Genomic DNA, 11,190 nt, shown 5'->3' with positions numbered 1-11,190 from the left:
GACCCAGGAAAGGCTTTGTGCAGCCCAACTCCGGGACAAGAAAACTTCATGAATACGAGAAGAATAGAATTAATTCGGACTCTGCCCAAAAACTGTATAAGAAGGGACCAGCCAAAGCAGCATTCGCGAACTTGGGAGGTCTGGTGCGATAGAGATCAGATCTATGAGTGTTCACCCAGCTCCGACCCCGGGCTCGGTGCTGTTTTTCTCGATCGTGGCGTTTGAAACCGATATTTCGGTCGCACAATAAATGTCATTTCTTTATTAATTTTGATTCGGCAATTTTGTTTATATTAGCTCCATACCACAGTGCCCTGATCATCCAGCAAGAACTAATGTGAGCAACCTAATTTGGAAATCTGCAGACACTGAGAGAATCCGAGAGTGAGTGTATGCGTGCTTGCACTTGCAAGCAGCTCTAGTTAATAAAATGCCAGAGGGACTCTTTACCTTGTAATGACTTACTTAATCAAGGTACAATAAATATTAACAATTAGAACTGTTGCCATCAGTTAGCGTACTTGAAAGGGCCTGTGCAACAAGTGTGATAACTTTGCTGAATTTATATATTCATTAATCCCTGTCAGCAACAAGGAAGATGTTTTGTGGCATGAACTGGATGTCTTCAAAGACTTAATTAATAGCAGAAGGATAATACCCGATACTGTGAGAGAAATGCATGTCCTTAATAACAGGGTCTTTTTTTTTTCAAATACAGAAACGGGTTAGGAAAAAAAATTAGTTGTCCCACATTAATCACAGAGTGATGGAGTAAGAAACGTAATGTGTGGTGATGCGATACCTTTACTGTATTTTTATATAAGTTTTCTGTACCCCAATGGTTCATCCCTACCTTCCCCACTCCTATTCCCAGTTGGTTTGCCCCAGACCCAAGCCGCTCCCCCGGTGCTCCCTACATGGTTGTTCTCCTCCCCTTGTTCTAGCTCTTTCCCTATCAATCACCCAAACCCCTCCTGTTGTTCCCGAAGGTCCAGTGTCCATCATCTGAAACCTCCCAATTTACCCTTATATGGTCCCCATCAATCCCCCGAGACCCTACCCCTCTAGATACCTCCCCCCTTGGAAATCCCCTAAACTTCGATGCCCCATTGGGGCATGTGATCCCTTTCCCTCCTCTGCTTGAGGCTATTGGCCCAAGGAAATGTCTATCCTCGTCCATATCCCTCCCCTAGAGATTTCTATTGGTCCCCAGTTAAGCCCTCCCCATTGTAACACCTCCCTTTATAAGAGGTTCCCTGGAGCTGCTGGAGGCTGATCTCCTGGGGGTTGCTTCCAGTTAACTTGGTTTACCCCCTGTGGCAAGCCTCCTTGCTACTTTTTATCCTTTCCCTCGTCCGGACTGCTGACAGCCACTGTGCCTGGAGCTTCAGCTCTCCTGGGCAGAGCTGAACTCCTGAGGAGCAGCTTTAAAGCCAAGAGCCTCCAGCTGCTCCCCACTCCTGTCGCACACCGCAGGAGCCTAGCCTGGGCAGTGGTCTGTGGCGGTCATTGCGACAGTAATGCTAGTGTAAACAGAAATGTTGTTCTAGATCCTTTCAGAATACCTATTTCCAGTAGAGATAAAACACCACCGTGCTGGTGGTGTATCAGTTCTTTTCACAGAAATAAGGATAAAAAGCAGTGCCTAGAACTTAACTAGGTATTGAGAAGGGTGGCAAAGATACTGAAGGAAATTAAGAAGCCATACTATAGAGGCAAGATTTTTTTTTTTTTTTTTCGTCTGGCCTCATGGAACCCGCAAAGAAAATTACTTTTCTTTAAATGAAAAGGAGACCCAACAGACATGGAAGGGTATAGGCCACAAACGCGTTCAGGGACAGAAAAACGAATTGTTGACCTCGCAGGTAAAATTTGATCAGTGGGGAGGAACTGGATGAGGCAAGAGGGGCACCTCAGAATGCTTTTACCTGCATTACCTGACCATACCCCACCAAACAGCCTCCAGTGCAAACGCAGGGCTACAAAAAACGCTGGTGTTTGTTGGTTTGTCTGGGCTTGGCTTCCGCAGACCAGCCAAAGCCGCAGCCAAAGCAGCACCTCCGGAGCCGGGAGCCGGCCCTGCCCAGCCCGAGGGGAGCAAGCGAGCCTCGGGGCGGGTTTGGGGGGCCCGCACTCGGCGGCCGGACGCGTCCCCCGGCAGCGAGGGCGGCTGGCTCGGGGCTGGCGGCACCGCCCGCTCGCTCCCGGTGGGTCCCGCCGTGATCCCGGCGCCGGGCAGCGGCGGCAGGAAAGCAGGACGATGCCGTGCGCAGGCGGGGAGCTCCGAGCCTCATCTGCCCTGTCTCCGCTCCGAGCCCCGGCGGGATCCCGGCCCGGGTCTACCCCCGCGGGCGGTGGGTGCGGGGCCGGCGGGGCCCCCACCCCGCTTTGTGCTGCCGCTCGCGCTTTGCAGGCGCGGCGGGACTGGGAATCCCGGGCGCCCGAGGCAGCCTCGCCTCCTCTTCCTTCCCCACCTCCTTCTCCTCCTCCTCCTCCTCCGGAGCGGGGCGCGTGATGGCGGCAGCCGCTGTAACGGAGGCGAGCAGCGCCGGCAGCAGCAGCACCGATACCTCCAGCACGGGCGAGGAGGAGAGGATGAGGCGGCTCTTGCAGACCTGCGACGGCGATGGGGATGGCTTCGTCAGCAGGTAGCGACAGCGAGAGGCGGCTCTTTGCTGCTACGGAGCCGTCCCATCCTTCCCCCCCCGCCCCGCGTGCCCCGGCGCTCAACTTGTGGGCGACTTGGAGCAGTTGCGGGAGCGCAGCCCCGCCGGGTGCTCCGCGGCTCCCGCCCCGCTCCCGCCGGCACCGGGGGCTCCGGCGGGGCCTCGGCACCGAGAGCTTCCCGGGACAGCGGGCGAACGCTGCCCGCAGCACTTCTACGTCCGCCGGGGCTGAAAGGTGACGCCTCCAAACCTGGTTTTTATCACCTCGTGCCCCGGGCAGGTGGTTTTTGCAAGTAAACACACAAAAAGCCGGTCGTAGGTAATCTAGGAGAAAACTCGTACTGTTCTCCCGGATCCTATGATTTTGGTTGTCAGTACGGTACACAGTTTCGTTTAAATTCCTCTGCTGGTCCTCAGAGAGTTTGAGGAGTGTCACCCAGGCTGGTATTTTGGTGTGGAAGGGTGAGCATGTACATTGGCAGGAGATAGCTGGAAATAAGCCACAGTGGAAGTTTGATGTGTTTTGGTCAGGAGTTGGTTTTGTGGCAGTGGTATTTCTGAGCTCTCACGCCATCATTTAAAAAATACCGAACTTCAAGAGGTGGGATTTGCCAGAGGTGCTGGAAACTTGCGTTTTCAAAATGAAACTTACGCTATTGCATGCAATTAGTAAGTGCCTCTAGAGAACTGGGTGATGAGCGGGAAGGACTCCACTACTGGAATAAGGAGTAAAGTAGGCACGTTTATTCCAGCGCTGGGACGCATGGGGGATAATTCCTCCAAAGTCATGCGTGCCCACAGCTGCATTCAGCTTGGTACATATCGGGTTACGAGTCCCATATTCATTGAGTTTCCCAATAGGCCGATACATATTCATTGCCTAGCCCCGCCCAGCCTCGCCTCGTATTACAATGAGCCCAAAAGTCATTTACATCCGCGTTGTGCTTGCGCAGTGTTGTCTGGTGGTCGTGGGCAGGGGTCTCCGAGATGAAATAAGAGTCTTCCTCAGATGAAGTAGAGGGTCTTCCTCATGCTGAACTTTTCACCTTTCCTCCCTGTGCATGCTCTTTATGCCCCTGGGCTAAGTCCAAACTTCGAGACTGGTTTGAGTTAAGTTTTAGGTTAAAAACAGGATCTTTGGTCAAGATTCCTTCCCTTTATCAATAGTCTCCTATCTTCTTATCCTGCTTTGGTAGGCACAATAAGTGTCGGGCAAGCGGTATGCATTGCTTCTAACAACCCCTTCTTAGTAAATCATTTAATCTCGGCTTCCCCATCCCCCTGATTCGAGGGAATTTCTTCAACTGGCCATTTAACCTGTAACCTAAGCATATGACCCCACAAAAAGGCGAAGTAAACTTGAATCCCCACTGCCATCTCTTTGGAGCCAGAAAGGGTCTGAAAATCTGTAACAGCTGGCAGTCACTTTAAAAATAAAGTTTAAGGATTGTGATATTTCTTATCTAAACAGCTCCCTGAACACTTCCCGCCCCCCCCGTCTAATGATTATTTTGACAGTTGTGGTTCTGAAATATAAACTTAGAAAATGTGTACTTTCCAACCAGTGTGCTAAGACTGCTTCTCTTTCCGTTTGTTTACAGTCTTCATGGAATTGATTCTGATATCTGAAAACTTACAGTGTTCACGTAAAGTGTGCACTGTCTCCTCCGAGCACACTTGCTGATCTGTACTGTGATCTTTTTTCTGCAGTGTAAACTCTCTGTGTATTTATAATTTAAAGATCTTACTCGGGGAATGTTAATGTTGCTGTTCTAGAGTTTCATACAGACGATTGAGAGATGTTACCATGACACAAGCTACCCCTTTCTGATCGACTAATCCACATTCCCTTAGTTTTGTCCCAGATTTGTAGTCTGTGTTCTTCTAAGTAGGTGTTTCAGAGTGTTGCTTGAAGTACAGTGTTGAAAACTCTAGGATGTGTCTGAGTAGGGACGCTGGACTTCATGAGGAGATGGAAATAAAGCCCAGGGCCTGGGTGGTGGTTGAAAGTCCTTCAGGAGATGGTGGGTTCATTGTTGAAGGTTGCTGATACTTTGCTTCAGGAGGGAGTTGTGCCTTCAAGGCAGAACTGGCCTTTATCAGAGGACACGGTGTTACAAATTACTATCTTACTTTAAATCTCTGTATGTGGTGTATTGGTGCGCAAAGCACGGTCCCTAGACACGTATTTCTCTGTATGTGTGAGAAAGGAGGGAAAGAACATTTAAGAAATGATCTTTTACATGGCTTTACTTCATTAGATAGCCTGGGTAATGAGTTGTGTAAATGGAATGCCTTTCTTGCTTTCTGTAGTTACTCAATCTCACTTATAATCTGTTTTATGGCAGTGGCTGATGCAGGAGAAGACTTGTCCAGTCAGATTTGGATGTCTTTATAGTATGTGCCATCATAGTCTTAGAGCCAACTTGGTCTGATGTATGGACTCACTGTCCTTGTCAAAAGTATAGCAGCTGGGGGTTTGTTGTTGTTTAGAGCCCTAATGTTTAGGTAATTGCATCTTTTTTAATGTCACAAATTAAAATACAGAGAAAAAAGTTACAGCTGCTTTTACACTAAACTTCATCTTGCCACGCTATGCATCCTGTTTGTCTTGCTTCTGGGTTTATTCATAGAGGGGTTTTCTGTTTCATACGGGCCAGTTGCTTGGTTTTCCTGTTCCTTCTTGCCCTGCTTCCTTGGACTTCCCTTCGCTCGTCCTTGTGGCCAACAATTTTTTTGCCTTTCTTGCAGCCTCAGTGGAGTTTGGAGGCTGACTTCTGCATGTCACAAGGTCTTTTACAGCGGGTTAAACAATAAGTAAGCAAGAAATGCCCAGACATCTGTATAAAGAGCTGAAGAGATAGAAGCCAGCACTGTAAAATCAGCTCCTTTCTTGTGTACTAGAAGTAGACTTCCCTGTGATCTATAACCTATCACTAGCATAAGCTTTTTAAAAACTAGCTTATTTTCAATGAAATGGGGCTGAAGTTTGCAGTTTTGCAGCGGCTACTGAGTATAAATTTTATCTTTGAAAATTAGAATCCCTTTGTTTGCAGAGCTGAAGCTTGGTCAGTCATTTCTTTGCCTGGCACATGCAGCAGTTTGTTTATAAGATTTCTGTTTCTCCAGCTCCAGAGCTGTTAAGGAAGAGAAGATCTTTATACTTCTTACTCCTTATGCCAGCAAAAGCAGGCATTTTGTGTGTGTGTTTATTTAGTTCATATTGCATGGGGAAAAGAGCTATTTGTATTCCTAATGAAGTAGCATGGTGTCTCAGCTGTGGAACTGCTTTGTCGTGCATCAAACTGTAATAAACTGCTTCAAGTAATAGCAGGGAAGTACAGGCACAGATGGAGAGGAGGAGCATGTCCTGAGATACTGATTAGTGTTCAGGCTCTCACCCGAGATATTGATTAGTTTTCAGGCTCTAAATAAGATGATATCAAAACAGTAAAGCCTAATGAAGCATGTACCATTGGTGATTATAATCCAGAAGACACTGAGCTAGGGGATATGGAATGCTAAACCAGTGTCTCTGAGTCTTGCATTTACATGTGCATATTGAAATTTTGCAGCTAGAGAAGAGTACTAAGGAAACGCCAGAGCTTTAACTTGTTGGCTTGTACTGAAATGCCTTTTGATTCTTTTGGGGTTAATATTTATTACTTCATTATTTTAACGTCTTAAAATGTTTGGCATTCTTCTGATACTTCTACAACAAGACGTAATTTCACAAGAAACAACTAACCAACCAACCAACCAACCAAAAAATACTTCCCTGCCCTCCCCCCAACCCCTCGGTTGCAAAGCAGTCCACAGTTAAGGCTGGATTCTGAACGCTTGAGATCAGCTGGATGAGCATTGCTGAGAGCAGAAGGCTCTTAAACACTGTTCCCATCAGAACTTCAGTTTTGCAGCTGTAGCTGGATTCTGTTGTTACTAACAAAGAGCTGTTAACTGAAAAAACAGTAATTGCTTTTCTTTGTTTTATTCTGTTTGCTTTGAAGAACTTCAGAATCTGATGTTACAGTTATAAACATTTTCAATTTCAGAGGGTTGGTGTTTTGGGGAGGACACCTGTGCTTTTTTTTCTTTTTTTCTTTTTTTTTTTTGGGGGGGGGGGGTGGGGTACAGTCTGTGTATGTAGTCTTGAGTGCTGGGTTTTTATGGGTGACAGGCTTAGATTAATTTCTTCAGAAACCTACTTGCCTTGTAGCTTTATTATATATGGATTGTACTGAAATTCCATTTAGCACATAATGAATTTCATCTTCGCTGCAGAAGTCACTCAATGGGTTTTGGATTACTCTGTTCTAACGCTGCAAAGTCTAAAGAAGGTAACTTTGAATTTGCAGGAAATACTTCTGCTTTAAAAAAATTAAGGTATGAGCTGTGGAAATAATGGGTGAAGAAAAAGTTAATTTCATTATTAAGTTACAAATATGCTAGCTTTCCAATTTTAACTTTTAAGCATGGATAAATAATTTTAGGATTGTGAAGGAGAAAGGTAAAGCTAGTGTTTAGTTCAGACAGAACTTTGTCATCATATTAACAATAGTGGAATGAAGTTCTGTTTGTAGAGTTTGTGTGAAAATGGTGTTGTCTGTGTACACAATTTTTTTTTTATACACTGGGGTGAATGTCTTACAGAAAATCTTGGTAAAAGTAGAGTAAGATGTTAAAAACCCAGTAAACATACTAACTTTGTAATGAGCATATATGTGCTGAATGACTGTGCCTTCTCCAGCCCTGCACAGAAGCAGTTAAAAGAAACTTGTTGGATTTGATTTGTTACCTGAGTGGTTTTAGTGGTACCTTGCTTTAGGAGCTCAAAGCCTTTGCAAGTACAGGCTGATCCTTCCCTTTTCCATGGGTTGTCACAGTAGTAGGACATTCCCAGCTTTCTTGCTGAGTGTATTTTGGCACCCCCTCAGTGTTTCTGCATCTAGTGGCTGTGTGCTATTAGAGGAGAAAACCAGTACTTTCAAGAAGATAAAGTATGTATCTATTCATTGTGTTTTTAAGGGAGGAGATTTATTCTTCTGTGGTCTCTGTTACTCTCCACAGCAGTCCTTGCCATTTAATTTAATGTTTTTTTCAAGTGCCTGATTTTGCTAATGTGCTTCAACTTCTGTGCTTAACATTTAAAGAGATGCCTATTTGAAGCACAAAAGGACCGATTAAAGGAAGCAGCAAAATCAGTGTGGGTTCTCTGTGACCAGTCAAGTTACCACTGGTGGTAAAACACGTGTTTTAATCCATAAGATGACCATTTATGAAGTCAGGCAAACATGTTCAGTCAGGGTCTCTGAGAACTGACTTTGGGCATGAGCTAATATTCTGCAAATAGAGGCTTTCTAGTCTCTGCAGGGTATTCTGTGCTGTTCGAAAGCAGTATCAGGAACAAGCTGTTTGGGAATGGTAAAGCTATTTATCCTACAAGCAAGAGGTTTATGAAAGGTCAACTCTAGCAGAACAGGTGGAAAAAAAAAACTGCCTTTGAAGACTTGTGAGAGAAGTCATATTTATTCTGCTGGTTTTGCAGCTACTGGGATTTCAAATTTCAAAAGCAGCTTGATCCCAGTACTCTACAGTCCTAAGTCTGGCCTCAGTCCAGCTGTCTAACAAGGAGACATCATTTAGAAGCAGTCTGCAGAATGTCAGCAAGATTGGGACAAAGCTTTGTTTAGTCCTTGCCTTCAGTCTGGCTCTTCATACAACGGGCTGTTCTTACGACAGCTAAAAAAGCTGTTAAGACCTCAGTACAGGATTTTATTCTCACTTGAGGTCTAGAGTATTTGCTCTGTTTTCTTTAAACCAACTCAGTTTTAGAAATTCCAGGGGAAAAAACCTCCCAAATCTCCAGAACCCCCAAACTGCTGCCCCTACCCCTCCCTGCCCCCCCTCCCCACCCCACCTTGGTAAAATGTATTTTGTCCTTGCACGAGTGCTTTAGTTTGTCTTGAAAACAATTTCATCTTCCAGATCTGTTCCTGGACTTAAGCTTAGTCTCCAGCCGTCTCCATTAGGAGGCTGTCACGGTGTTTGTGGTCCACGTTACTGAAGGATTGCTTTTATATGGATACAGCAGAATACTTCCTGTATACCAAGTCAAATGGTGACTGGAAGCACTGTGCTGTTTTTCACATGATTGTAGTCTGTTTTCTCTGTTTCTCTTGGGACTTGCCTTAGTCAATGATTCCACAGTTTTATAGAATTTTGTGGGGTTTTAGTCCAACTTTGTCTTCCACAGGTCCTCTCAGAGCATCATAACCAAAAAAGGAATAAGCTATGGGGAAAGCCAGGCGGGTGGATATATATGAAAAGCCAGAGAGACATGCTTACTTTAGGATGGAGAAAAAGGTATCCCTTTTGTTAAATACTGTGTCTAGAAAATACACCAGGAATCAACATTCATTAAGGGATTATGTATTTCAAAGTCTGTATATGTTACAGCTGATACACAGTTGGAGGAATGTATTCCAGCTTGAATTTTCTGAACATATTATATTTTTTATTTAGTTAGCAGTCCTGTTCTTACGTAAACAGCAGACACCTGAAGGGTGTTTTAGCTGGAGCTGCTACTGTTTTGAAGTTAGTGAAGTTACTTGGTGTGTTTTGTGTAAGCTATTGCTTTTGTCTTTCCTCATAGGCACTAACAGTCTGGTAAAAGGGACTAAAGTATATATCTCAGGCTTGTTGTTACAGGGCATTACTGTATTTTCTTTCTTAGGAGCTTGTTGTCCAGGTAGATTGTACTGTGGAAAGACTGACTGAACAGTAATTCACTTGAAAATACAAATGTCAAATTTTTTGATCCCTTTGAAAGTTACCATCCAGCTGGCTTCTAAGCATTGAAGTTATTTGTTATCTTTATTATTTTTAATTGATTTTTCTTTATTTTTCATTGAGATTGTTGCAAGTACCATGTTATTTGGGTTATTACCGTACCTCTCTTTAAAGTCAGTAATTTCAAAGTTAGTTACTTCCCTTTTGTGGTGAAAAAAGAAGTAATTGTTAAACTGGGATGTTTTTGCCGTTTGTTTTCTTGGGTTTCTTGGTGGCAATTCTGAAAGATGAACTTCACAAACATACTCTGTTACTTTCTTCCCAGGGGTGATGGGGAGCAGGGGCCCTCATAGGATGCTTTGGTACTTGGTCTTTCTAGCAAATGCATCACCCTGGGTTTATAGCAGAGGAACCACTGGTGACTGTTCCAGCAGAATGAATGACTGGGATTATGGTAAATATTTGGTCTTAGCTCATGTGTGACTGCATCTTCCATTTACAGCAGACAAGGCAGATGGCGTCCTCCTTAACCGCTGTTGGTTAACTTGTGTTAGGAGTTGCTAAGGAGCAACTTTCTATATGTTTTCAAATTTAATTTGGCAAAACCTACAGTTTGAAATTTGTGGATGGGTTGACTCTGTTGGGAGGCATTTGAATGAGAGAAGAATTGTTCCAGTCAGCTCCTTGGTTTTATTTGTATTTATTGTTTGAGGGTGCCACATGCAAGCTGTGGGTGGCTTCTAAAATTATTTAACAGTCCTCTTTGTCTCTGATTGCTGGGGTAGGCTAGAGATTACCTGAAATTGATTGAAGCAACAGGTCATACATGTTCTGATTTGAAGTAAGTAACCTCACAAAATACTTGGGCACCTGGCCTTTCTTGCAAAAAACACACCCCTCAGCTGTGTACCTGCACTCCTTATGCAGTGAACTGGGAGTAGCAAGTGGAGGGTTTCATGATTTTTTAAGTCAGCCTGTTCTGCCAGATGAGTTGTTCTACTGTGCATGGTCCTGAAGTTTCACTCTGTCTGCACTAGAATTTGTTCAAGGAATCACCTTAGCTGTACACTAGCTCAGTAAGGAATATTTCTTTGCAGCACGGCCAGTTTATATTGTGACTTTTTATCTGGCTGTGTGACTTTTAATGTTGGCACAAGATGGTGGAGGGGGGGAGAAACGAGCTTGGGAGTTAGTTGTGATCCCTCTGGTTATGTCTGCTTGATTTTTAAACACACTTCACTCCAAATGATCTGAACTAAGAAATCCCTCTAAAAGTGAATTCATTTCCGGAAGTGTAAAAGGACAGCGGAGGTTTTATTGAGACTCTGGTATCTCAGCTGGTAGAGGAAGGGCATTAACAAGGCTCGTGTTGTGCCTAGTTGAGTGTTGTCCAAAGGATGGGCTTCAAATGGCATTTAAAGGAAAAGTTGTGCTGTGGATACGTGGCTTTTCAAATCCACCTTATTTTTACTGTGAACATTCACATGCATCTTTTAGAATAAATAGTACATATATGGAATTCATCCTAGTGCAGTGACTTTTGCATTATTGACCTGTGTTAATTAACATCACTGTAATGCTTAATTGTAATCAGCACATTCAATATCTCCTTTCTTCTGAGGGTTTTTCTGCAGCAGTATTTTTTATATTTAATAGAAAAGAGCAGTATTTATGTAGTATTAGTGGTTATTCGATGAAATCCCTTACGTAATTTTTGAGGCTAAGTCAGGTGGCA

The 11,190-nt window shown here is 44.2% G+C and overlaps 1 protein-coding gene across 1 annotated transcript in view; it reads left to right on the top strand.

The window, feature by feature from the left end:
- Positions 1-2,427: 2,427 nt before the first annotated feature.
- The window catches only part of LOC125319531 (ras GTPase-activating-like protein IQGAP2), a 343,446-nt gene continuing 334,683 nt past the window's right edge, over positions 2,428-11,190 (top strand). Inside the window, 1 exon segment of the mRNA XM_048290797.1 lies at positions 2,428-2,648. The gene's annotated coding sequence lies outside the window, so the exon portion shown is untranslated.

Source organism: Corvus hawaiiensis, chromosome Z (genome assembly GCF_020740725.1).
Source record: "Corvus hawaiiensis isolate bCorHaw1 chromosome Z, bCorHaw1.pri.cur, whole genome shotgun sequence".
Lineage (NCBI taxonomy): Eukaryota > Metazoa > Chordata > Aves > Passeriformes > Corvidae > Corvus > Corvus hawaiiensis.
Note: the sequence above shows the minus strand (reverse complement) of the source record. Positions and strands in the feature narration are given on the sequence as shown.